The following is a 26470-nucleotide window of genomic DNA, read 5'->3' on the forward strand; positions in this document are numbered from 1 at the left end:
CTTCGCACTTAAACCATAAAATTCAGTTCAACAGCAATATCACAAAATAGTTTTAAAATGAGTGTATCTTTAGAATTTCCGATACACAGTATCGCGTGTTGGAGATATATATATATATATTTTTTTTTTTTTCCCTTTTTCCCTGTACAGTGTTGCCATTGCTCGCTTTGAAATCGTTGAGATTGTGAACCAAAAATTCGTTAAAGTTTTACAAAATATGAAATAGATAATAAAACAAATTCCAAATTTGGACTCCCAGATTCTCCTATTCGGGTGGAAACGTATGCTATTCAAATTTTAATGACTCTAGGTACCGTTGTTTTATCACAGTGTGAGAAACATAAATAATTCATGCAGATTTTTCATAATTTAATTCCTTTAAATATGATACAGAGCGATAATATTTGGTGGCAACAATTTGAAAAGTGAAACAACGCTTATCGTGAATCGAAGCAAAATGCCAAAACGATATTAATAGTCCTACTGGGCGAATTGGCCCTTTGGACTAATAAACATATTGAAGTGCAGGTACTCTTTGAAGTACTGAAATCTGTTCCCTAAATCTTTTGATAAAATGGTAACCAAAACTGCCTTTTATTATTTATTTTCTTTAATTTATTATTTATTTATTTTCTGTTTACTTAAATTTATGCAAACATGAATTCAAAAGTGAACTGAATCATTTTCTTAATGCGAGATTATAGAATTTCAGTTTGATTTCAAATTGGTCTGCAATTATACAATTTCAGTTTGATTCCGAATTCTGCCTTTCTTTGAAACATCGTTTATTGGTTGGTTTATGTCAGAAATTCCCAACGGAGTCGTATTGACCCTCTAGGGTCGATGACATTTTAAATGGGTCAGTGGTGATCAAAGGCTTGATTAGCCGAATATGCACCGGCAATTGATCGGATTGGCAAGATCCCATTGATTACCCCCCCAAATACAAATTTAGCAATTAGCACGTAGTAAGGGAGAAATCATTTAAAATAAATATGTGAGGAAAATATACAAAAATTATTTAATATATTTTAAATCGATAATATTGTTTTTGAATGTATAAGTGTTTTATGCAAAAACTGTTACCGACAACCGTTATTGACTTTTCCCTTCTCTTACTTAATAGATGCAAGTTGTTGAATGAGATGACTTAAGAGTTAAGCAATTTTATTCCGAGTTTTAAAAGTATTGCATCTATACATCAAGTGCAGCAATCACATTGATTCAAATCGAACATTTGTGCAGTTCGAATCTATAATTTTGTTTTTGAAAACTTATTTATATTTGTGAAATTAAAAATAGTAATAATACAAAAATGCTAAAACATAAGCCATTTTTTCAAAACTTTTGTTCAAATTCTTAGTCTTAAGTTATTTATTTGCAATTATATTATGATTATGTTGTATTCTAAATATTATAGAGAAAAATATAAACGTGCCTCTGAAGAAAACGAGCAGATCGATGGAAGAAAAAGATTATGAAAGTCTTTTAGGTATTCAAGACGCGTATTCAGTATATCTAAATCATAAAATCGTATCTTCTTTTCATTTTCGAATTTGACGTGGCATACGTTTATTTTTTTGTTTATTGTTCAGTTTTATAACGTGGGCTTGACACCTCCGTGTAAATGCAGAGACAGAATGGGAAAAAAATGGGGGACGCATGGGGAAAAAAAGTGTCTTATCCGTGTATTAGAAATTTCAGTTTTTTACCTTTTTTCAAAATATATTTCACTCATTATTGAAAATTTCTTATGCGTTTAGCTCGTTCTCTGTTATGTGAAAATTTATCGTAAATCAAATTAAAAAACATTACCCACGTCTTCCACGTGAAGTAAATGATAGCTATAACTTGCCGGCACTGTTCAAAAATATTTGAAGAACGCGCGTTCTGAACGCAGCTCTTCGGTTCACTGAGTTCCACCCCTGCGTCTTCTCCATCCGTTCTTTGCCATAATCGTTCTGGAAGCAACCGATTATCTGCGTCAGTGAGGTTCGAACGACTCGGTGAGCGAGAGAATTGTCCCTCTTGTCTCGGTCTCAGAAAGTTGAGTGAGAGGAAAAAGGGTTGAACAACTTGTCTTCAGCTTATAAACCGGAACGGCATCCTGGTATGGCCCCGGGTGTTTTCTTTTCTTGGCAATCGGTAGTCTCTGGACATTCCGATGAGTAAGCGGACTGCATGCCGACGGGGGCCGAAATCTGAAAATTGGCCGAATGACCAGACAGGATTCGTCAAAAAAATGTAAGTTGGTCTTTGATTTTAAGTGTTTGATTTTTTGTTTTCGATTTTATTGTCTTTTTATATTATCGATGTTTAAAGAATTCTCCGAAGCCAATCCGCAATAAAACAGTTTTCTATACTAAAATATTATTTCAGACAATTAATTTGACATTTGTTTATTGCATCAACAGTTTATTATGCAAAGTAGTCAATTCCTTATCAACTAGCTGAAAACTTCACATAGTTTCTTAGATTGTTATAAATTTAATAATGCTGATGTTCAAATGGAGCTTTTTCGATCGGTCAGGTATTATTCCTTGTATTGCTCTCTTCTTATTTATTGAGTTCAGTTATTAATATTACGAGATTAGAAGAAAACTATTGCGCAGAAAATGAGACCTCTATCCATTTCGCCACTCGAGAAATTGATATTAGAACCATGATTTAATTTTATAATTGTTATATATCTTTTTAACAATATATCGTGGAATAATTGTGTCAGATATCTTTTTTTCGTAAAAATTCGTGCTAAAATTGTTTACACATTTTTTTTCGTTTTACAGTATTTTTTGTTTAAAATTCTATAATATTTCCAGGCACTCGGACGAGTAACTCAGAAATTCATCCCTAGAACATCCGTTTTAACCCAGAAAGGCTATTAGTCTTGAAACGGCATTTTGCATTGAATCACTTAAATGCGATGTATCACTTTTCAAATTGGTTCCACCAAATATTATCGCCCTATATTATGTTAAAAAAAATAAATAATCAATCTGCTTGAATGTATAAATGTTTCTCGCATTGTGAAAAAACAATGATACCTTAAGTCATCAAATTTTGAATAACGTAGTTTTCCACACGGATGTGGGCACGGGGAAAACAGAATTTGTAATTTCAGATTCGTTTTATTGTTTCTTTCATATTTTGTAAAACTTTAACGAGTTTTTGATTAAAATCTCAACAATTTCGGGGGGGAGGGGAATTATCTTCATCGAATGAGACTCTAAGAAAATTCTAAAGATATGCTGTTTTTAATTGTTTTTAGCCCAAAGTTTTGTCAGCCCAAATGTTCTCGAAACGTGTATGTGTGTGTAAGTGAATAAAACGCCCATTTGGGCGTAATAATAAAATCTGTCAGATTATTTTTAATGAATTTTGCGATTCTTGTGTTAACTGATTATGTAATCGTGTATCTGAAATGCAGAATAATTTGACAATTAATGTATTTCGTTTATTAACAATTTGTATAAAAAACATTAACAGTCAAATAGTTCACTTTCGTATTTAAGTATTGAATATTTTATGATATTTTGTGAGTGCATAAAACGAGGTTTTCGGAAATTGGCTATAAAATATTTTCACGCTTTCTAAAATAATAATAAAAAAGGGTTTTGCTAATCAAAAAGTTTAATGATTGCATTTTAAAGTATAAAAAGTGCTTACAATGTCATGGAGTATCCCTGTTATGGTGTAGACAGGATAAACTGGGTATGTTTATTTGAATCTTTAGTTTTCTGTCATGATAATTAGCTCTATTTTTGAGTCGAGTTACAAGACTGCATTTAATTTATCACGTACTCAATTCATTTATTGCTAATTGTGTTAGATATAGGCAGATAGATGATCCTTTTTACTTTCTTGTAAAGTGAAGGAAGTATTGTAATCACGAAAAATTCCGGTTACCATATTTCAACGAAAATAGCTATTTTAATCACTATCGAATGCAATTTAATGAGCCGTGACATCTGTACGTAAGGATTAGGATAAAGGACTCTTTCCCCAAGCAAATTATAAAACCTATTTAAAATGGATTCAGAAGAGATTTTTTCGTGGCGTCGCGAGTTATGCGAGAGCGTATGTATCTCGCAAATTTTGTAAAACGTTAACGATTTTTTATTAAAATCTCAACAATTTCGGGGTGGAGATTATCTCGATCGCCTGAGACTCTGTGTCGGAAATTCTAAAGATATGCTGTTTTTAAATTTTTTTAGCCCAAAGTTTCGTTAGCATACGTACGTATGTATCTCGCATAGCTCAAAATCCATAATAGTCTCAGAATGTTGAAATTTTGCATGCGAGACTGCTAATAACATGTAGATGTGCACCTCCACAGCGCAAGCAATTGCGCTGTGTTCTCTTCCTATCGCAATAATATTAAAAAATGTAAATGTTCTGGAAATAGGTACGATTAGACTGCCAAGTGAATTGTAGCCACAAATGTAAAATTTGCGTTCCGGCATCAGTACTTCTTTAAATTTTTCTTTCATTGCATATATATCAACTCTGTTACTCGTCTTGGCGAGGTCAGTTTTGTTTATTCTTATATGTTGGTAAATTGTGCATTTTTTTCTTTAAAAATGATTCAATTATGTTGTTTTTATCTTCCGGTTAAGGTTTTTATGCCTTTAGTTAACCTGCATGTTATAGTTTTAGAGTTATTAACAATTTAAAAGCTTTATGACTGCGGCTAAGCCTTTTTTTTTTTTTTTTTTTTTTTTTTTTTTTTTTTTTTTTTTTTTAACCATAGCAGCCAAATTTGTTTACATTTGAACTTACTAGCGGATTTATTGCAAAATAGTGGAATTTGTTGCCAATCTAGAGAAACTAAGCTTCGAAACAACAAAGTAACATCTTCTTTTATTATTGCGAATAAAATGATGCTTAATCCATTCTGGAATTATCCTTTGAGTTATTAAATTATCTTGTATATTGACTCACCATAGCGTCCACAACAAATTAAGTCAGTTTTTATTTTTATGCTTTCGGTGTCTTTTTTTGCCGAGTGAGACCAAAAGTAAACTTTCAGTTTTGTGCACCTTACCCGCGGGCCGAATTGCTTGTTTTTGAGTAGAAACAGTAATTTTAATTGTAAAAAATTTTTCTTTAAAATTATTTTAACTGTATTTGTTGTTTTATGTTTTTCTATATCTTCCGATTTTTAATATAGATATTTTCAGTTTTTGTCTATTTTTGCCATATCGCGTAGTGAGAACTGAATTAATTGAATGAGAAATGTATCTCTAATGAAATTCGAGGAAATAAGTTAAAATGAAATGCAGGAAAAAATGCGTATAATTTAATATTCCGTACAAGAAAGCCATATGGTGTACACATAAGATTTTTTGAAAGGTGTAACTTGCGTTTCAAAATTTCGTTCTCAATTTAAGATTTTTTAATTTAATTTAATTTTTTATTCATTGCAGTTTGGTTAATGTCTATTTGTTATGTTAGCATTATAATTTAATAGTATAAGTCGTGCAATACATGAAAATGACAAATACACGGGGGTGGGTTTAACTTGCATTCTTCAAATCTCTGGGTATAACATCACAAAAAACTGTTAAAAGTATTAAAAAAGCGTAAATAATTATACAAATAGTTTGATTCTTTTCTGCGATAAAAGTAATATCTATTGCTGCCGTATCATAAAACGAAATCTTTAAAATTAAAATAAAACTCAAAACTGAATTTCAGTTTTAAACATTTATTTCCGCGTTTCTTTTTTAAATGTAAAATGATGTAAGTGGAATAATATTGAAATACTAAAAAATACATTACCGTTTGAATAAAATTAAAAGAAAATGAAAGATTGAAATCTGTACGTTACGACAAAATTTCATCATCATCATTCAGTCTTATTTCGAATTCAGAGAAAGGAAAGTAGAATTAGAAATTTTTGCAATCTGTAAGGTTACAAAATATTCGAGTCATATTTTATTTGTGACACATGTTGCAAATGTTATTTAGCAGTATATTTAAAGTAACTTTTGATTTATACAGTTAGTTGTGCTGTAAACATCAGTTAATTATGTTGAAGGCCTTTTATGACATTAAAGATAAATAACAAAAAGATATTCATCCTCCATTGGCGATAACATAACTCTCTTGTTTCTGATTTTTATTTGCAGTAGACAAGATTTATTGGGAATTGGAGAACAAATTAAATATTATTAACCTCTCGAAGAGGGGATAACAATGAAGTAAGGAAAAAAAGCTGTTTTGGAAGAGGTCTAAATAACTTAAAATTTGAAGTTGCAGAATTTTCTGAACCCACGGGAAGTTTCTCAGTATTTGTTTAAAACTGCGTTCTAGAATTTCGATGCATTGTTTCCTAATGCTGTAGAACTGTTTAATATTTGCAAAGGAAACGTATATCTTTGTCACAGTAAAGAATTTGCTGCGTGCATAACGTCTTTATTCAGCATTCACATTGCTATTCTTCCTTTTTCCTGTCATAAATTTTCTTCGTAATGTGAGGTATTGAATTAGTAGTTATTGTTGCTAGTGCAATTGCAGCTATCACTCGCTGCTTGTGCTGAATGATAAGATTTAAAAAATAAGTCTGAAAGGGTTCAGATTTTAACTGTCCCCTAAAAGGCATTTTTAAGTTTTTTTTCCCGCTCTCGCTAAGCTGGCTACCTACCAGTCTGCTTTTGCACTCGCCCATTTCTTTTTCCCTTTTAAGTTTTAGTATAAAGTATTTTCTTCGCACTTAGCCGTATACAAATCAACAGAAATTTAAAAAAATTTTGAAAAGTATACAGCACCATTTGTTTGAACTCTCGATGCAGTGTTAAGTGTTGGCATACATTTTCCTATTTTTACTTCCTTGTGCGAAGTAAAAAGGAAGTATTGTAATCGCGAAAAGTTTCAGGCAGCATATTTCAACGAAAATATCCATTTTGACCGCTATCGAGTGCAATTTAACGATGTTTTTGCGTGATATCTGTACGTAAGGACAGAATAAAATACTCTTTTCCTTCAAAAAAATTATAAAACTGCTTTAAAATTAATTCTGAAGAGAATTTTTCGTGGCGTCTGTACGTACGTATCTCGCATAACTCAAAAACGAATAGCCTCAGAACCTCAGAAATTTTGTATATAGGACTGCTATAACATGTAGATGTGCACCTCGTATTTTGGTTGCAATCGGCCGCACCAAACGTATATAAATATATTTATATATATATCCATTCTATTACCCGGCTCAGTGATCTCAGTTTCTTTACTCTTATATGTTTGTAAATTGTACATTTTTTTTTTCTTTAAAAATGATTGAATTATATTGTTTTTATCTTCCAGTTAAGGATTTTATGCCTTTAATAAATCTGTGTGCAATAATTTTAGCAATCAGCAATTTTAAAGTTGTTTAATTGCCGCTAAGCCTGTTTTTAATGGCGGCCATTAATGTTTACATTTGAAACAGGAGACTAGTGGATTTGTTGCCAATCTAGAGAAACTTAGCTTCGCAACAACAAAGATAACGCATTCATTTATTATTGCCAATTAAATCATACTTAATTCTTTCTGGCATTTTTTTCGAGGAAATAAGCGTTTGAGATTTACTTCGTAATTATTAAAATAGATATTTTGAGCTTTTTTGTATTTTTGCCTTCTCGCGAAGTAAGAACTGAATTAATTAAATGAGAAATACTGAATCGTCTGTGAAAAACTGTTTCTTTTTTGTTTTATTTTCTTAATTTCTTTTGTACATAGTTCTAGCTTTATTATAGTATTTGAATAGAACATGTGGCAACGATTAGATAATTCTTTAAATGATATACATTTTGTGCATTCTGAAGTCCGGGTTCGAATCCCAGAGAAGGCATGGATGTTTGTATATGTTTAATAAAAATTTGTAAAAAACGTTTGTTGTTAATTTCAATATTAACCCTCACGAATGGGAGGAAACGGCGTTCGCCAAAGTCCTCATCATCTTTCTTCTTGTCTAAAAGGCAAGATTGATACTGATACTGAGTTATAATATGAATGAAATATAATACTGTTGAGTAAACCTAGCGCCAGAGTGTCGCTATGGTAAACAAAGTGAATTTTAAAGAATGCATTTATTCTATTGTGGTTTATGCGCTGTCGGCGAAGTAGGTTTAATTCAATCTAATAAGTTTAAATAAAATGCAAGAAAAAATGCGTATAATTTAATATTCCGTACAAAGAAGTCATGTGGTGTACACATCAGATTTTTTTTTTTTTTTTTTTTTTTCAGTCTTCTCTAAGCAGTTTTTTCTAAGTTTATCAGATCATATATTCCTGTTCAGTTTTCTTAGTAAGATGGCTTGCAAAACTTTTCTGTTTTCTTCTTTTTATTATTAACGTTTTGTGTACTAAATTTTTAATTAAATATCATGTTCTTCTCACTTACGCCACATAAAATTCAGTTCTACAGCAAAATCATAAAATATTTAAAAATAGCATAAATTTAATTTCCGATAAACAGTCTCGCAAGCTGGAGATTGTTTTATTCCGTACAATGTTGCCCGTTTTTTACTTCCTTGTACGAAGTAAAAAGGAAGTATTGTAATCGCGAAAAGTTTCAGGCAGCATATTTCAACGAAAATATCCATTTTGACCGCTATCGAATGCAATTTAACGATGTTTTTGCGTGATATCTGTACGTAAGGACAGAATAAAATACTCTTTTCCTTCAAAAAAAATTATAAAACTGCTTTAAAGTTAATTCTGAAGAGAATTTTTCGTGGCGTAATATTTAATAAAATACAAACGCAGCCTTATCATAAGGAAATCAGAGGAATCATATCATGATTCCTCTGAAGTGTTGTAAGACGCGGTACATGATTTTTTATGTTAACGACTTAGCAAGAGCCAAATTCCTTGATTCTTCGTGAAATCAGAACGATCGTCATAGATGATTTAAATTCCGCCTATTTACTATATTACTATATTAAATTATTACCTAATGCGTATAATTTAATATAGTAATAACGTATGTACGTACGTGCGTATCTCGCATAATTCAAAAACGAGTAGCCTCAGAACGTTGAAATTCTGTATATAGGACTGCTATAACATGTAGATGTGCACCTCGTATTTTGGTTGCAATCGGCCGCACGAAACGTATATAAATATATTTATATATATATATATCCACTCTATTACCCGGCTCAGTGATCTCAGTTTCTTTACTCTTATATGTTTGTAAATTGCACATTTTTTTCTTTAAAAATGATTGAATTATATTGTTTTTATCTTCCGGTTAAGGTTTTATGCCTTTAGTAAATCTGTGTGCAATAATTTTAGAATTATCAGCAATTTTAAAGTTGTTTAATAACCGCTAAGCCTGTTTTTAATGGCGGCCATTAATGTTTACATTTGAAACAGGAGACTGATTAGTGGATTTGTTGCCAATCTATCCAAGAAACTTAGCTTCGCAACAACAAAGATAACGCATTCATTTATTATTGCCAATTAAATCATACTTAATTCTTTCTGGAATTTTTTTCGAGGAAATAAGCGTTTGAGATTTACTTCGTAATTTTTAAAATAGATATTTTGAGTTTTTATGTATATTTGCCTTCTCGCGAAGTAAGAACTGAATTAATTAAATGAGAAATACTGAATCGTCTGTGAAAAACTGTTTCTTTTTTGTTTTATTTTCTTAATTTCTTTTATACATAGTTCTAGCTTTATTATAGTATTTGAATAGAACATGTGGCAACGATTAGATAATTCTTTAAATGATATACATTTTGAGCATTCTGAGTTATAATATGAATGAAATATAATACTGTTAAGTAAACCTAGCGCCAAAGTGTCGCTATGGTAAACAAAGTGAATTTTAAAGAATGCATTTATTCTATTATGGTTTATGCGCGGTCGGTGAAGTAGGTTTAATTCAATCTAATAAGTTTAAATAAAATGCAAGAAAAAATGCGTATAATTTAATATTCCGTACAAGGAAGTCATGTGGTGTACACATCAGATTTTTTTTCTGTACAGTGTTGCTACATCTCGCTTTCAGATCGTTAAGTTTGTTAATCAAAAATTCGTTGAAATTTTACAAAATGTGAAATATAAAATTCGAATTTCAAAATTCAGGCTGACTGGTGCACATATTCGAGTGGAGGACTACGTTATTCAGAATTTGATGGCTCTGGGTACCGTCATTTTGCGAGGAACATAAGTACCTACATGCAGAATGCTCATTATTTTAATACTTTAAAAATGATAGAGAACCATAATATTCGATAGCAGTAATCAGGAAAACGATACAACCGTTTATAGTGAGCGACACAAAATCCTGTTTCGAGACATTAGGAATTTTGTTTGGGTTAAAAAAATCTTACCGTTTGCAGTATTTTGTTTATTTGCTAAAAATGCTCTATTTTAGCTTTCTGAAGAGAAACAAGGTTCACTTGGAATACCTTTTCGAATACTGTTTATGAAAATCTGAATGACTGATATTGAGAATATTTTCATTGATACTGTCGCAGCATTTATGATTTAATAAAATACAGACGCAGCCTTATCATAAAGTAACTATCTGATAGATTCCTGTGAAGTGTTGTAAGACGCGGTACATGATTTTTTATGTTAACAACTTAGCAAGAGCCAAATTCTTTGATTCTTCGTGAAATCAGAACGATCGTCATGGATGATTTAAATTCCGCCTATTTAATTATCATTCATAGAACGTCAAAAAGGTGTAAATGCATTCTTTGAATCAGGGTATAAAAAGAAGTTATACGTGACCCTCCTATGTATCCTTGTGATATAGTTATCAGTATATTTCAAGTTTTTAGTTGGAAAGTCTTTGACTCGGTTCAGTTTTTTCCAAGTTTCTTGCTTCGAAAAATCAAAGAATGCGTTACTATTATTATTATTAATTAGATTGATTAAATAAGTAAATGAAAGTTGCACTTAGATAAGGATGCTGTGTATGAAACTGCGCTCACTTTTATTAAAGATTCTTTCGCAAGCTAAAAACTATATAAAGATGCATCAGGATGAAGGCAGCCTTATGATGGAGCATCTTCATTAAGTTGTTTCTAGAGGGCTTAATAGCCTGGTTTACGCAGAAATGTTTTTTGGCACTCACATTTTTGGCATTCATTAGCAAACAGACACCTCTGTCTGTTTGCTAATGAATCCACGAATGCTTTGAGGTAGTTGGATGTAAGGTATTTGATTAATATGTGAGACCGTTTGCTACTACCGTAAATGATTCATTTGTTTTAATGAATTATAATACCCGACTTCGAAGAACAGCTGTCGGAAGTGTTTGATTTTATGATCATAGAATTTACCAAATAGACCGGGCATCTCTTTATTAAACATTTGTGGCATCACCTAGAAAGCCTTTTATGACCGTTAAATTTACTGCAACTGAAGTACAAGTGTGCATACGCTTTGCAAGTTTTTCACTTGGAAGTGTTTTGTTTTATTTTTTTTAGTTACGTGAAAAGCGAAAAGACGTTAGTCGTATCTTGAAGTACTTTGCTGCAACGTGTCGTTTGTTATCCTCTTCGCAGCACAGCCTCACCTCTGGCTTGACTGGTTATGACTGTTGAATGCTGGGATTTCGACTCAGGTTCGATCGTAAGCGAATGGGCTGGTTGCACGGTTGGTTTTCCTGGTTTCTCCCATGTGTAACGTGAATATCAGGCCGATTTCCTTTAAAAATTCCTCCACGGAAGCATTTTTTCCCTTAGGCAGACAGCCCTCTGTTGCTTAGCCATATTCAAATAACGCTAACGTAACTTTATCTCCGCAGCGACAGTAGTGGAGTATCTTAAACATATTCGAAAATTTACAACTGATTCAACGCATTTCAGTAAAAAACATACTTATTAAACTCAACGTTTTAAGATACTTTAGAATCCTGAGATTTAAATTTTCATTTGATTTAAAACTAATCGCTATGCGGCCAACCTTTCTCTGGCTTTTAAATGTACCGGAAAACAAGCATACTCTCGACAAACGTCGTATCCGAGTAAAAAGTACCTCTCGACAAACGTCCAGTATCCAAGAGAAACATTAAATTTAAAAACTGCACAGAATTATCGCCCTCATTTTTCCCAATGGCAACTTTGCTGATATCAGCAACAATGGCTGCGTGCCATTGATTTGATGCAATTTCATAAAAAAAAAAAAAAAAAAAAAAAAAAACATTAAAAAAATCGCTTCGAGGTGCACTGGCTGTTTGTTATCTTGTTGCACCTATGTACCAAAATTCGTAGCCCTGGGTCTATAACTTACGCGCAGCACGAACGAAAGACACCACACAGACAGACAGACTCTTCCTTTTATTATATGTAAAGATTAATATGCATTTAATAGGCATGGAATTAATGCTCATCTGAAATTGAGCCGGGTATTTTAAATCAGCGCGTATAGTTAAGTTATTGGACAATCTAAATATAAGCTACATTTTATGCTCGTATCGTGTCTTCTTGAATGTGGCCTAAAACTCAGCTTCTGGAGACCATTATCTTTGAAAATGTCTTTCTGTGTTGGACAAAATCAAAACTAATAGTATATAAATTAGATTTTTAAAAAATTTAAAACAATTCTGAAATAAGTGTTCTTTAGAGAAGGACAGTCACATTGCTAAAACATTTTATGAGTATAAAATGTTTATTCTGTAAGAAGTCAAGCGAAAAAGTGTTTGCCTCTCTCTACTCCGTTGCGCAGTGAAATGTCACAATCTTCTACATGGCTTAAGAAGTTTTTTCGCACATGCCATTGGCAGCTGGAAAAGAATTACGAACTTCTTTTTTTCTTCTTCTGAAAGAATGATGTTCTCGTAATACAATGGATAATATTTTTCGCCGCATACGTAAGAGGGATTGCTTTTAAATCCTGTGAGTGTAAAGAGTTGGATGCTGCAACTTGTGAACAGGACTCCAAATCAACTTCCGTGATTCTCTTAAATAAAAAGAATTGCAATATTCCGTAATCAAATATTGAGTATGTTTTCTGTATAATTTAGAGCTCCCATACTCCATAACTGGCCATTAAAATGCTTCGTTATCCATAGTTTTAAAAATATAAGAATTGATTTATGGGTAAAAAAGCATTTTTAAGCAGAAAATGGTATTGACATTCTGTTACTGAAAATACGTTTTCGTCATTGGCGCTTATTAAAAATCTATAACTATAGTTAATTATACAAGTACTATAAAATGAAATACCGATATCAAGTAAAGTATTTTTATTAATTGTAAGTATAATATTTTCATGACAGTAAATGTTATTTTCATGATAGTCGAGGACACTGAATTTAAGCTGTTATGTAATTTAGAAAACTGAAGGCTGTTTATCGATTCATCTTAAAAAAAGTTGAAAATTGTTCGACTTTCTAATGCAAATAAATTTTTCTTCTGTTCCTTCAGCTTATACTATACTGCAAACATATAAAAGCTTAGTGCCATCTTAGCTTTATTTTGAAATATACACTACGAAGATCTGTGTGCATCTAGAGGCTATGGCATTATTAACTTTTTGTGCGAGTAGTTTCTCTACAAATACTGTTAATAATGTATATGCAAGATAAAATAACTAACTTTAATTTACAGGAACCCCTTAATTCTCCTTTTTAATTTGGGGTTTTCCCCCCTTGTGTTCTAAAAATAGTAACATGATTGTAAAAAGTTTTTTTTAAACTGTGCTATTTCAAAATTAATACTTTTACATGTTTATATAATGTTAATGACGGAGGTACTTGTATAATGTTTCAGCAAATAATAATGTTAAAATAGTTAAAATCTGTTTCGACTAACAAAACAACAAAACAAAACTGATTCACTCTTAACCTAACCTTCTAACTTTAATCTTTGCATTTACTCTTCGCTTATTCTCTATCCTGCCTGCATATATTTCTTCCATCGAAATTAATTATTATAAAGATGTAAAAGGATACAAATGTGATCAAGAAGGAGCGTGCCGATTGCGCCTATTTAAGCTATATATTTCATGTAAAAATATGTGAAGAATTAAAAAAAAATCTTTAAATTGGCCACGACGACGACTAATATATTTATTTATGCACCGTAACTACATCGTATATGCACCGCCATCGTGCATCTGCATCATCCACCGTCGATAAAATTACGATTACACACATACACATATTAGCGTAAAAGCTTGAAAACTGGTAAATGTCAGATTTTTGTGGATAAATCTTGTCAGTTACCATAGTGAGTTGATAAAAGTTCGAAAATTGCTTGTAAACCCAATATATTTCGCGCTTTCACTGAACCATTTTGTTAGATACCAACGTTTACCATCAGTAACCGGTAATCAGGAATACGAAAGCAAACAGTTACAACGTATTAGTTTAATGACGAAATATTTATACATACACATGGTATAAAACTTAAGGGTGTACGATATTTTTCCGTTTGTGGAGAAAACGGCATAAACTGACACAAATGTGGCAAGCTATATACTTACCGTTACCTCACAACAAAATAACCCAAAAGTGGTTGGAAAATGTATTTCATAGAGGCATAGGAGCTGAGAAAGACATGGTTGAAAATGGGTGAAATATATGTTTCGTGCATGATAATAGATATTGAAGAAAGTAACCTCGTGTACAAAATTTTATTGAACTTTTTAATTCAACCGGGTTCATGGCCTAGCGAAAGGCTTGTTTCCTGGGAGTATTTGTTATTTTCTCGATGTGTAACGTAAATACCAACTCGTTCCCATCAAAAAATCTTCCACAAAGGCTCTTAGTCAGACAGCCCTTGCGTCCTTTAAGGGCATCTTTAATATTATCCGTAGAATATGCGGTTTTAAAATACAATTAATTTAGTTTTATTGGATGGTCAACAGTTTATTTCTTATCCCACAGAGACCTCTTCTTAATGCAGTATCTGACCATATAAAATGATACTAAACAAATTCATGTCAACCATATTTATAAAATGCGAGTTGGAGGTAACTTGAAGTGGGACACTGTACTAAAATCCGGGACATACGATCATTTTACTCTGAACGCAGGATCTCGAAGTCATAGTTGGCCACCAGCGCAGAGTCTAACGCTGAATAGCAATGATACCATCCGCATGAATAATGACCCAGTTTCCCTTAGAAAGTCATCTAGAAAAGCAACCCTTTTCAGAGGCAAATTAGCATAGTGTACTTTGTCAAAAGCAAATAACGCATTTTTCAAAATTTTGATTTCCTTTGCCGATTGTAGAATCAGAGAAATCCGGAGGATTAGTGTAATTTTGCGTGAATTAATTCATCGATTAATATTTATGAGATTTTTAATGTCTCAAAACAACTGTTTTCACTTTCAAATAAATCTTTTCCATCTTCAATAGATATCGCTAATCGATGACGTCTACAGTCGTTCATTTTATCTTTAGTACTTTAAAATTGCGTTGCTCGATACAGTGTTAAATTAATTTTTTAAAACTTTTTATTATCTTAATAGTATTTTGCAGTAATAATTATATTTAGTATGATTGTCGTAAAGGAAATAGATGGTACATTCTGATTATCCGCAGCCCTACGAGTCGCCAACTCATCAGCGACTATTTAAATTTTTTATTTTGGTGGCTTCTAAATACTGATTATTTTTTTTTTTTTTTTTTTTATTTTATTTTTTTTTTTTTAATAGAAGCTTATAAAAAGAAGCATTTCGTAAGAAACAAGAAACTTTATCAGAAAAGAATAATTACAGACGATATCACTTATATGACTGAAAATACTGATCAGTGAAATCACAGTTAAATACAAAGCGGGTAAAATCTATATAATGAAATACGCGGATGATATGCGCATGTGAGAGTCGGCTATTGTTTCATGTGTAGTCAAAAGTACGCCAAAAATCATCAGTTCTGCTGAATAAACCGAGAATGCGTATAATCAAAAAATATCAACACACATTGTCAACATTCTAAAATGAGTCAATTGCAAAATGTATAACGATATTTCTTGTGTATACTATCATCTGCATTTAAAATAAAATCTGTTGTTTATGACCAAACCTACTATAGCCTGTTACTTTAATTTTCCGTCTCCCGTTTTGACTCGAAACCATGGAAACAACAGCAGTGGAAAAAAAAAAGTGACTCCCTTAATCCTCCTCCCCCAACTTCATTTCTGTTTAACATGTTCCGCTTTATGAAAAGCATGCGAATGAGGGCTGACGTAAAGTGTAATCTCAAATGAGATCGAGAAGGTAAATGCTATTGAGTTATGACGGCACGAACTGCAATCACAAATGGGGAGAAGTTGGAGTGACATTGAAAGGCCTATTTTAAAGTAACAGACTGTTATATCATATAGATTGCATGAAGCTCTGTTCCTTTTTTCGGATATACGTTTTTTAATATCTTTATATCTTTCTGGTTAAACCAGAACTATTAAAATTGACACTTTTATTTAGTAATAAAAACGTAATTTTAAAAGTTGGCAATAGTAGATATTTTTATTTAAAAAAAGCGATTTTTTTTAAAAATTCTTTCTTTTTGAAATATGTATATATCGGTATATGTACATAGAGTTTTTAGATTATCTCCTGAAAAAAGAAATTAAAAAAAGTAGTGAATATTAAATTAAATAGTTAAAGAAAATTACTAAATATCCGTTTTTATGAAATAAAATTTGAATTGGAAATTCTATTGAATGGAACTAATTCATTAAATGTAATATTTGAGCAAAATTAAAACGTTAGCCATATATATATATATATATATATATATAAGCCATAATAGTTTCACAAGAAAATAGTAAAATTAAATTAAATTTAAATAATTCTTTTGCACCATTGCTGCAAGGAATGAAATTTGAATTTAAGAAATGTTCTCTATTCGTATAAAGCAAATATGAAATTAAAAATTTAATTAAGAAATTATAACTGCAAAGAAATTAAAATTTTAAATAAAGTTTAAAGAAATTTTTTAGTTAAGCATAAAAATATTTAAAAGAAAGCTAAACTATTTGAACCAAGTTACATTTGAAAAAATTTTTAAAAATGAAAAGAGTGAAATGAAACAAGGTAATTAGCGCTAAAAGCTGCTAAGTACTAACAAAATTGTTTCACAAGAAAATAGTAAAGTTAAATTAAATTTAAGTAATTAATTTAATTGAGGCCCGGTGGCGCAGTGGCTAGCGCATCGCGCAGCAGCACCCCATGTCTGGGGTTTAATTCCCGGGCTGGGCAAGGTCGACTCAGTCTTTCATCTCTTGATTTCCATCACTTGGGTCGATAAAATGAGTATCAAGTTCGCTTGGAGACTAAACACTGGGGGTCCTGCGACCAAGCTGACCACTTGTTCAGGGCATATGCTTACGCACCCCGGGGCCTGCAGGCCTCGGCCCATTAGGGCTGTTACGCCACTGAATTTTAGTTTTAATTAAATTAATTAAATTTTTAATTTTAATTTTATATTTGCTTTATACGAATAGAGAATTTTAGAGTTTCTTTATTGGAATAGATAATTTTATATTTGCTTTATATGAATATAAGCTATAATATATATATAAGCCATATATATAAATACATTATGATAAATGTTCTTCAGGATGTTAGATTGTGACTAAAAGTTTTCAGATTGCAAGTATTTGTACGTTCTTTATTACCTTATGTAGGACGGAAACCCAGAAAAAGCATTGTGCATTGTTAATAGCAACACTGTGAATCTTTGGCTTTATCTTAGAAAGCTTTAATTAGAAAGAGAAGCTTTGCTTTTCTGCATAAACTATTATGCACTTGTGTTGTTAATATACACACGTTAGCCCTTTAAACTTTTTCCCCGTTCAAAAGAAAGGTCGTGGCAGGATTTATAATTCCTTCAGAGAAACGAACAGAGCAGTCATATTTCAGACATATTTCAAGACTGCTTGGCAAAGTAGTTTGAAGATCATGCTCTGTCGAGCATGGCGCATCCTTCAGGAGTGGAAGAGAGTTGTTGCTTTTTAATCCGCGGCGTCCCTTGTTTGCTTACATCCATTGAGCAAGCTTGGCTGCAGAAAAAAATTTTGTAAACAGCCGCTGTGTAACCGAAAGTTCGAGAACGTCTTTACCATGCAGCTGATTTTTCTTACGAGTCTGCGAATGCTTTTCCGTATGAGCTTTTGAAATATTAGAAATTTCGGAAGATTTCTTTCCCTGGTCGAGGGGTTATTGCATTTTGAAGCAGTATGACATCTCTAAGACAAGTTTATTCTTTAAAAAATTTAAAATTTCAGATATCTCTATTGTTAAATAGTGTAGAATCTATATGTATGTATGTATGTACTTGTATATATGTTCTTCTCATTATGGAAAAATGGCTGTACGTACAGCCACAAATTTTAAACACATAGTCTTCCACCCGAACATGTGCACCTTGAAGCTCAAATTTTGAATTTTTTAAAAAAAACTTATGTTGTGTTTCGTGCGAAATTAGTGAAATTTTAATTAACAAACTCTGTGATTTAAAAGCAGTAAATTGCCGTTAAGCAAAGCTTAATTTATATCTCAAATTTAAGTAGGAAACCCAGCGATTTAAAAGAAATGTGTTCTCATTTGCCCGAAATAAAATATTTGTGTCTTCCACTCACCACTGGGTTTCCGTTCGGTAAAGCATAAGAGATTTAAATCTTCTTTCAAGTTTTCTTCAATGTCTATTATTCATGAAGAAACTAAGTAATTTAATTGCAAAAAGAGCTATTCTTTATCTCTATTATTAATTACTGGCTGGTTTCTTTAATATCATTATATATTTCTTTTTTTTTTTTTTTTTTTTTTTTTTTTTATATAAAATAATTATTGCAAGCGGTTAGTCATACAAATATTCCATGTTCCTTTTTAAATAAAAAATGATATCTCCTGTTTGTAACTCAAGAATGAGACCTTTATTTTTGAATAATATTGTTACGAATTTCGTATACATGTAAATAGTTTAGTGAGATTGTATGTAAATTGTAGTGTCTCTTGTATTTAATGTAATATGAAAGGCCTCAGAAAACGAAGCATCGCCAGAAAAGTAGGGCTACAGAGGTGAGTCCGTTTAACATTGAGGTTAATGGTAAATTTTGCCGAGAAATCACCAAAAGTAGTCAATTTTGGCGACATTTTAGTCTGATTCTTATGTAACTATAACACTATAACTGTATCCGGTCCTATGTAACTGTAACTGTGTATGTCTTCCAGCAATTTCGAGAAACCGAAGGTACTGGAAATTTCTCGATGGACGGAAGAAAACTATTTAAGACCGAAGAGAGCTTCAGTTTTAGTTCAGATTATTGAGAGGTCATCGTGCGAACATTTGCTTTGCATTCCCTTGTTTGCTACAGTCTTCGTCCGTGAAGTTGTGAGACAGGGTGTGGTAAAAAGAACTTATTGATTCGATCGGCACATATTGTTAAAATTCTTCAAAATAGTCTCCTTGGGCGTCGATACACAGCTGCCAGTGCGATTCTTACGCTCGAAAGGTTTCCTGGGAATCAGCTGTCGTAACCTCTTTGACAGACTTTATGACAGCTCGTTGGATGGCAGGAACATCTTCGAAACGGTGAGACCTTTAAGGCTTCTCTTAAAGTGTGGGAGCAGGGAAAAGTCTGCCGGACTCACATCGTGCTATACAGTGGCTGCGGCAAGGTTGCGACCCCTATCCGGGTCAGGTAGGCGGTTACAACGAAAGCTGTGTGTATTGGAGCATTGTCGTGGTGGTGCTTCCAGCTATCGGCAATCTCCGGTCGTTTCCGTTTGACAACTTTGTGCTGCATGCAAGAACTTTTTTGTAGAAACCGGGTTGACGGTTTGTTCTGGAAGTGCGAATTCTTTGTGGGGCACGCAATGCATGTAAATGTTATCTTTATCTTGGACTTCGACAATCTCGCTTTCTTGGGGCGCGGAGAGTTCGAGGTGTGCCATCCGAACTTTGGCGCTTGGTTTCGGGCTCATCGTGGAACACACACGATTCGTCGTCTGTTATTACATCGTCTAAAAGGTCCAGTTCTCTTTCTAACTGCTCCAGCATTTCACAGGAAACATGAGCTCGTTGCTGTTTTTGTTAATCACTCACCACTTTTGAATTTCATATAGTTTCACACAAATCTTCCGCATGTTAAAGTTTTCACAAATAATTTTATGAACCGTTGTTTTGCACTTGTAACGTCTTCGGCGATTAATCTTACTCTCAGACGACGGTTAGAAGTCAGGAGTTTTTACTTTGCCAAAATTTTCGTCCAATCCACTTGTCAACGATTTCCCGTCCTTTCTTGAACTCACTCAGCCACCGGGAAACGTGGGCTCTTGTTGTCTTTGTAAACGTGCTTAACCAAGACAAGCGTCTTGGAAGCTGTTTTGGCCCAGATGAAAGCAACATTTAATTGCGTAGTGCTGCTCCAGCGAACGCTCCGCTTTTTGACGCTTTTTTCTGTGGCAAAACATCAAAAATAGCTTTTGCGCCACGCGTGATCCCTCACTGCGTCGGAGCTCGGACGCGCTGCCGCCTAGTGCGTTTTTTGACTTGACTCCCAGCGCAAATCTCCATGGAGGTAGGGAAGTAAGTAAGTACCTTTCCTACCTCCATGCAAATCTCGGCCCCAAGGGGCGCGATTTTAGCAACTGGAGCGCGGCGTGGCGGCCAGTCTCATTACTTTACAGACAAACCCTGTAGTCCAACTTAAATATTTGGAAGTGGTAACTACTGATTATGCTGTGTCGTACTGAGAAGAGCTGTACGTGTACTTTTGTGTGAAAAGTTCCAGAACTGTAAAGTATTTCTGTTAAAATAAAGTTCATTAAGCTGTCATTGGTTCTCTGCGCATTTAAGCCATACGAACCCGTGTGCACGTAACAGTATTAAAATTCAATTAAAATCATTTTTATTTAAAAAATTACCTTATTTATTTATTTTATTTTATTTTTTTTTACGTAAAATAATATGAACAGAAATAAATAAAAAACATTGAAACCGAATATGTAACCGTTTGAACAATTTTTTTAAAGGCTGATACAAAGAGAAATTCAATCTATTACAAAATGTCATCATAATAATTAAATTTTATTTTTGATACAGACGATGATATACAAAAATAGGGTTAAGAATTTGTCGATGAAAGGAATTCGAAATTTTCTAAAATCCGAAAGAATCCTAAGTACATTTATAGAATTTCATATTAGACTGAGAAGGCAGAAAATGAATATTAAAAGTATTTTTGAAATCCTCGTTAAATGAAATACAGATTTACGAATATAATTTCTATAAACAAAATAATTTTTCATGTCTATAGTAGTGTTTTTAAAAATATGGTTTGTAATTACGAAAACCATAAAAATGAAAATTTTCACAAATTAAGTACGTAATTGAAATTCTCTAATATTAAGGTTTCTTTAATCGGTATTATTTGGCAAAAAGATTTTGAATAAAACTTGGATTTTTTTACACTTTTCTTAGAATTATATTAGATCTCAAAGCAAATGTGAAAAAGAAAAGATTACTTCATAAGTTACAATAATACAAATAAACAAAATGCGTGTCATGCTAATTCCTGATCTGCGGCTCTCAAGGCTGCCTTAAAATGATATTGGTGATTCAGATCTACTAAAATAGCAATGGATGTAATAATTTATTTATTTTTAATAGACATTTCTACTGAACGGGAATAAAACTACGCAGTTTACTGTATGCAGTGTGAATTAAAACGTTTAACTTTTTTCCAACTAGCATTCGAATGGCGAAAAATGAACGGACATTCAAATCTTTCATGATATTCATGGGTTTCGAGGTTCAGAATACCCAGTTTTTCAGACTACCTATAATAAGGTGTTAGATACATATTTTATTTTATATCCGACGGTCATGACTTAAGTTACTGTAAAATGTAGTTGACCAAGTACAGATAAAGTAACTTCTTTAATTATTCACTTTCTCTCACTGATGAGAAACGCACTTTTATAATATCGCAGATAGATAAAGGATTTCATGTATCGTCGATTGGCAATAATGTGCTCTCGAGTTTTTGATCTTTACTTGCAATGAGCAGATTTTTTTTGCTAAGTAAAAGCAACAACACCTCTTTGACGCGTTAAAAGTTAAGTCTAACTTCGTGTATTCGCTGTATCCTTAATTATGGTCAAGTAGCATATAAATTTACACTCTGACTGATTAATTAAGCACATTGAAATCCAATTTATGATGCCAGTTTGAGTGGGCATACATGCACACTCAAAGGGAAACATAGTAACGAAGAATGAGAAAAAATATAATAACCAATACCTTTCTACCAGCGCGACAGTTCATAAAATGCCCAGTGTTTTATTTACAGACTTATTTATTTTACTTTATTGTGAATCAAATGATGCTGATACCGGATACCATTTGCGAATTTTTCTGCTACTCTTAATTAATGAGGGTTCTTCCTTAAAGAGATTCATCGAATATTAATGATCAGAATAGACGAGTTTTATGAAATATATTCACCATCATCAACCTATTAGAACATTCCATTTACTCTGTGCTTTCTTCTTTTGCCTTTTGCTTTGGGAAGAGAATTTTTCATAACGAATAGTTAAGTCACGTGGTTGTGTCAGCAGGGGTTTTCCGGTGCTGAAGCTTTCAAGACTATAAAGCCTAAAGCGAATATATTTGAATCTCGCCTTCCGTTTTACGTAGTTGTTTCTATTTTTAACCTTTGATCGAAATCTAATCTTGTCTCTGATAGCGTAATGTAAGAAAAATCGCAAAAGAATGTGTAGTTAAATTTAGACCTTGGGCCAATGGCTGAATGAATTCTAGTTTATTATATAATTATCTAAACTTTTACAACTGCCGTAACTCTGAGAAGATTGAGTGTGTGGAAGAAGTTGAGTTATCGGTGGTGTTTACGGTGGGGGGGATTTGTAAATTTTTTTTATATAAATCAAGAATCGGCAAATGTATGTATGTATAATAATAATAAAAAATAAAAAAATCTGAAAGGTTTCAGATTTTAACACTAGAATTACGGTGGTCTTCGTATACCTAGAATTACGGCGGGTGTCATTTTGACCCCTTGATAAGATATCTGCATATTTCTCTATATGCTATAATATATTTGTGAAAAAGAAATTAAAATAATGCAAATTATGACAACTACAGTTTATTTTAAAGATTGTAGAGACTTTACTGGTATGTAGTCAAATAATGCGCAAGCATTTAAATATTTCCATCGGAAAATGTAATTCCTTCCCCCCCCCCCATTTTCGGTAGCTTACATTTCAGAAAAACAGAAAATAAAATTTATAAATATTTACCCAAATTTTTCCCAAAAAAGTGTTTTTTAATCCAAATATTAAAGTATTTTAAAGTAAACTTTTTGCTATGAAGAGTACATAGAAATATTTTATTTACAGATAATATATTAGTCAGCGCAGCAATTAGCACACACGCTTATCTTTATGATTTTTTGTGTACAATATCCGCATACATATTTATTACAGTTGTCGCAAATATTAGAAGTTTTGTTACCTTTGCATTTCCTTACTTGACATTTCTTCCCTTTTTTTTTTTTTTTTTTTTTTTTAATTCTATTCTACGTTTGAAGAATAAGTCTTTTGCTAATTTCAGTTTTATAAGCGGTAGAGATAAGTTTAATAAACGGCGGTTTTTCTGTTCATTAGTATGTAACTGTTTTGTTTCTTGGAAATTTGAATGTAATAAGCGGCTGCATTTATTAATCGATAAGATTAATAAGCAGTGGGTATTGTTCATACTGTATATGGTTATATTAACGAGAATTCTGGGCCATGTCGCAGGGGGGATAGCGCCTATGATCCTGCTGGAATCGAGTAAAAAATGCGATTTGTACTGATGCGTGTAAAGCATAATATATGTGTGTTTATTAATGCAATATTATATTCTATATGTGAACCCCCAATTAAAAAATGAATAAAAATTATATTGATGTAATTATTTGTCTCCAGTTCTCCCCTAAAAATTGTTTACGGATACCAGTGTCTAGGAGACTTAGAGAAAAATTTATTTCAGTGATTAGAAAGCCTGTATGGCAAATGAAGCAGAATTGAAATACAAATGAAATGTTAACGAATTAATATGGGACCCCCAGACGAGTGCCCCGTGGGCCAGTGCGTTAAGACGGCGTTCGTAGGCTGCATAATTTTTTAAGCATTTTTGATGTGGATGATTGGGATTCTTGTTGCTGCTCTACTTTTGCATATTTTTTATTAGTTAATATTTTCCTCAGAAATATTTTGTTGGATTATGTATGTTTATATACGTCATTACAAGAATTTGGAATTTACTTTCCAGAGTGTATCTATTAATGTACTCTTTAGTGTTGAGATGTGTGCTCGACTTCTTTCTGAAGACCAAATATTATTTCATACTTGGATAAAATAATTTGTACGAAAGCTGCTGCATTTAGCAGCGACACTTACTAACTAGACATATAGTCAATCAGTCTTATTTAATTATTTTTTGCCATTTTTCAATCCTGACTGGTAGCCTTATATATATAATGTTGTATGATCTTAAATCCATTTAGTGCGAAAACAAGTTATTACTACTTGCGCAATTGCTGCAAAGTTATAATAATAATTTATTTCCTAAACAGTATTGATTAATTGATTATATTATCTCCTAAGTTAATATAAGTAGAATTATTTTAAAAGTGTGAATCCATACTGGTAAGTTATATTTTGAAAGATGTTTTGAAGTAATTTGAAAGCAAAATGTTAATAATGTTTTAACGGGGACTGGAGTTAAATCTTCATGAAGAATAAAATTTCAATTGTAAAAGGAAAAATTAAAATTAAAAAAATTATATATATATATATATATATACATACAATCAGGATCATCGTCATCATAAAAGAGAGATTATTATAAAGTTATTTTCAATTCGTTAAGATTTAAAAGCGATATATGTCATAAAAGATAAAATCGTAGGCGACTATAAAAAAGGGAATTAGAACATCGATAGAATTTTAAGGTACAATAGAAATGGTAGCAAAGAAATGAATATATATATACGAATGATTATGTTTGTGATAGACCTTTGATCCCCCCTCCCCCTCTCCAGTTCTCCAACGGAGCTGGGCAAATTCGTTCTGTCACATATGATGCGCAAAGCCTAAGCTACCGACTGCGTTCTTGACCACGATAAAATTCCTGTACTTTATCTTATATTATTGTTCGACAAGTGAGAAAAGCCACAAGAAGAAGCATTTGTTTAACAGTTTTCACTATCTGACAACAGTCCGTTACAGCTAGCAGCTCCGCGATTTTATTTTTAGTCAGATATGTTTTAAGAACATTATAATGGCCAAAAAACTATTCTTTACTCGTTTAATTCAAACCCCATGTTAAAATAGGTATGTATTTTATTCACACATAAAATTATTCGTTTCCCAGTAGTAATGGTTTAATTATGGACTTCGTTAAGTGGTTAAAAGAATTTCAGCAAAATTATTTATAATTGTTATAGCAGAAATGATTAAGTTAAAATAGTTGTAGCAGAAAAAAAGAAAATGCTAAATAATAGCTTAAATAATTATGGCAGAAATGATTAATAAAATAATAATGAAAAAGAGGTCTATCCTTTCTATATCTGTCAAGAATTCAACCTGTAGATACAAATAACGTAAATAAAAATGTATTACATAATGGGTGCTTAGGGCGCTCCTACCATGTTTTTCATTATTTCACGTTGTGGATTATTTTTGATAAGCATCATAAATTTTTTGTATGGACTGCTTTGTAATTAACATTGCGTTCTGCGAGTTGAGATTTCCATGAGATAAGACAGTGACATAAAAACAAGTTATAGGTCAATAAAAGTATAGCAAATTGGGTGTTTGTGTTGATACACAATTTCTCTTATTAAAGCTGCGAAATATAATACTTTTGTGATTTGAATATTTTTCTAATAATTCATGCATGACTAGTGAGTGCATCGAGCGAATAAAAGGTCTATTTAAAATTTTTCATACAGGTGATTAAATTACTATGAGAACGTCGATTTTGTATATTGAACAGCTGAAAGACATTAAACTGGTAACATTTTGATCTAGATGAGGTTGTGAAACAGCTACTAACGAAACGAAGCTAAGCTACTAATGAAACCTACACCGAGTTACCCAATGTATAGTATTAAAAGCAGTTTTTTTTTTTTTTTTTTTTTTTTTTTTTTTTTTTGTTAGTTACAGTAATACTTCAAATATTGATAAAAATTGCCAGTATTATAAATTATAGCGATTAGATATATTTTTAAAAAGTAAATAATATTATGTAAATCTAAAATCTGGTTAAGTCTAAAATTAAACCTAAATCAATCTGTAAAATCATTCGGAACATCAAGCAACTGTAGTTACAGTTTAAAATATGGCAACACTGTGAAATGTGGCTAGCACATCCCGGGAAAAAGTTGTATGTTGTAAGTTTGTTAGACCGCATGGTTAATAAATGTCTCAGTTGTATAATGTATCGTAATAGCCTTCCAGATTCGAAAGAAACCTCTGTAGACATTTTGTTAATGACAAAAG

At 32.1% G+C, this 26470-nt stretch overlaps 1 protein-coding gene across 4 annotated transcripts in view; it reads left to right on the forward strand.

The window, feature by feature from the left end:
• LOC118191747 (protein kinase C and casein kinase substrate in neurons protein 1-like) overlaps window positions 1–26470 on the forward strand; it is a 148111-nt gene that overhangs the window by 37577 nt on the left and 84064 nt on the right. For 2 of the 4 annotated variants that reach the window (XM_035362591.2, XM_035362595.2), the window contains exon 1: window positions 2007–2244. The exons of 1 other annotated variant lie outside the window; for it this stretch is intronic. The gene's annotated coding sequence lies outside the window, so the exon portion shown is untranslated. Of the gene's footprint in view, window positions 1–2006; window positions 2245–26470 lie in introns of those variants that run through there. One more of the 4 variants, XM_035362594.2, reaches the window with a different exon arrangement.

Source organism: Stegodyphus dumicola, chromosome 2 (genome assembly GCF_044657685.1).
Source record: "Stegodyphus dumicola isolate Sdum_Otavi_A_Nest chromosome 2, ASM4465768v1".
Taxonomy (NCBI): domain Eukaryota; kingdom Metazoa; phylum Arthropoda; class Arachnida; order Araneae; family Eresidae; genus Stegodyphus; species Stegodyphus dumicola.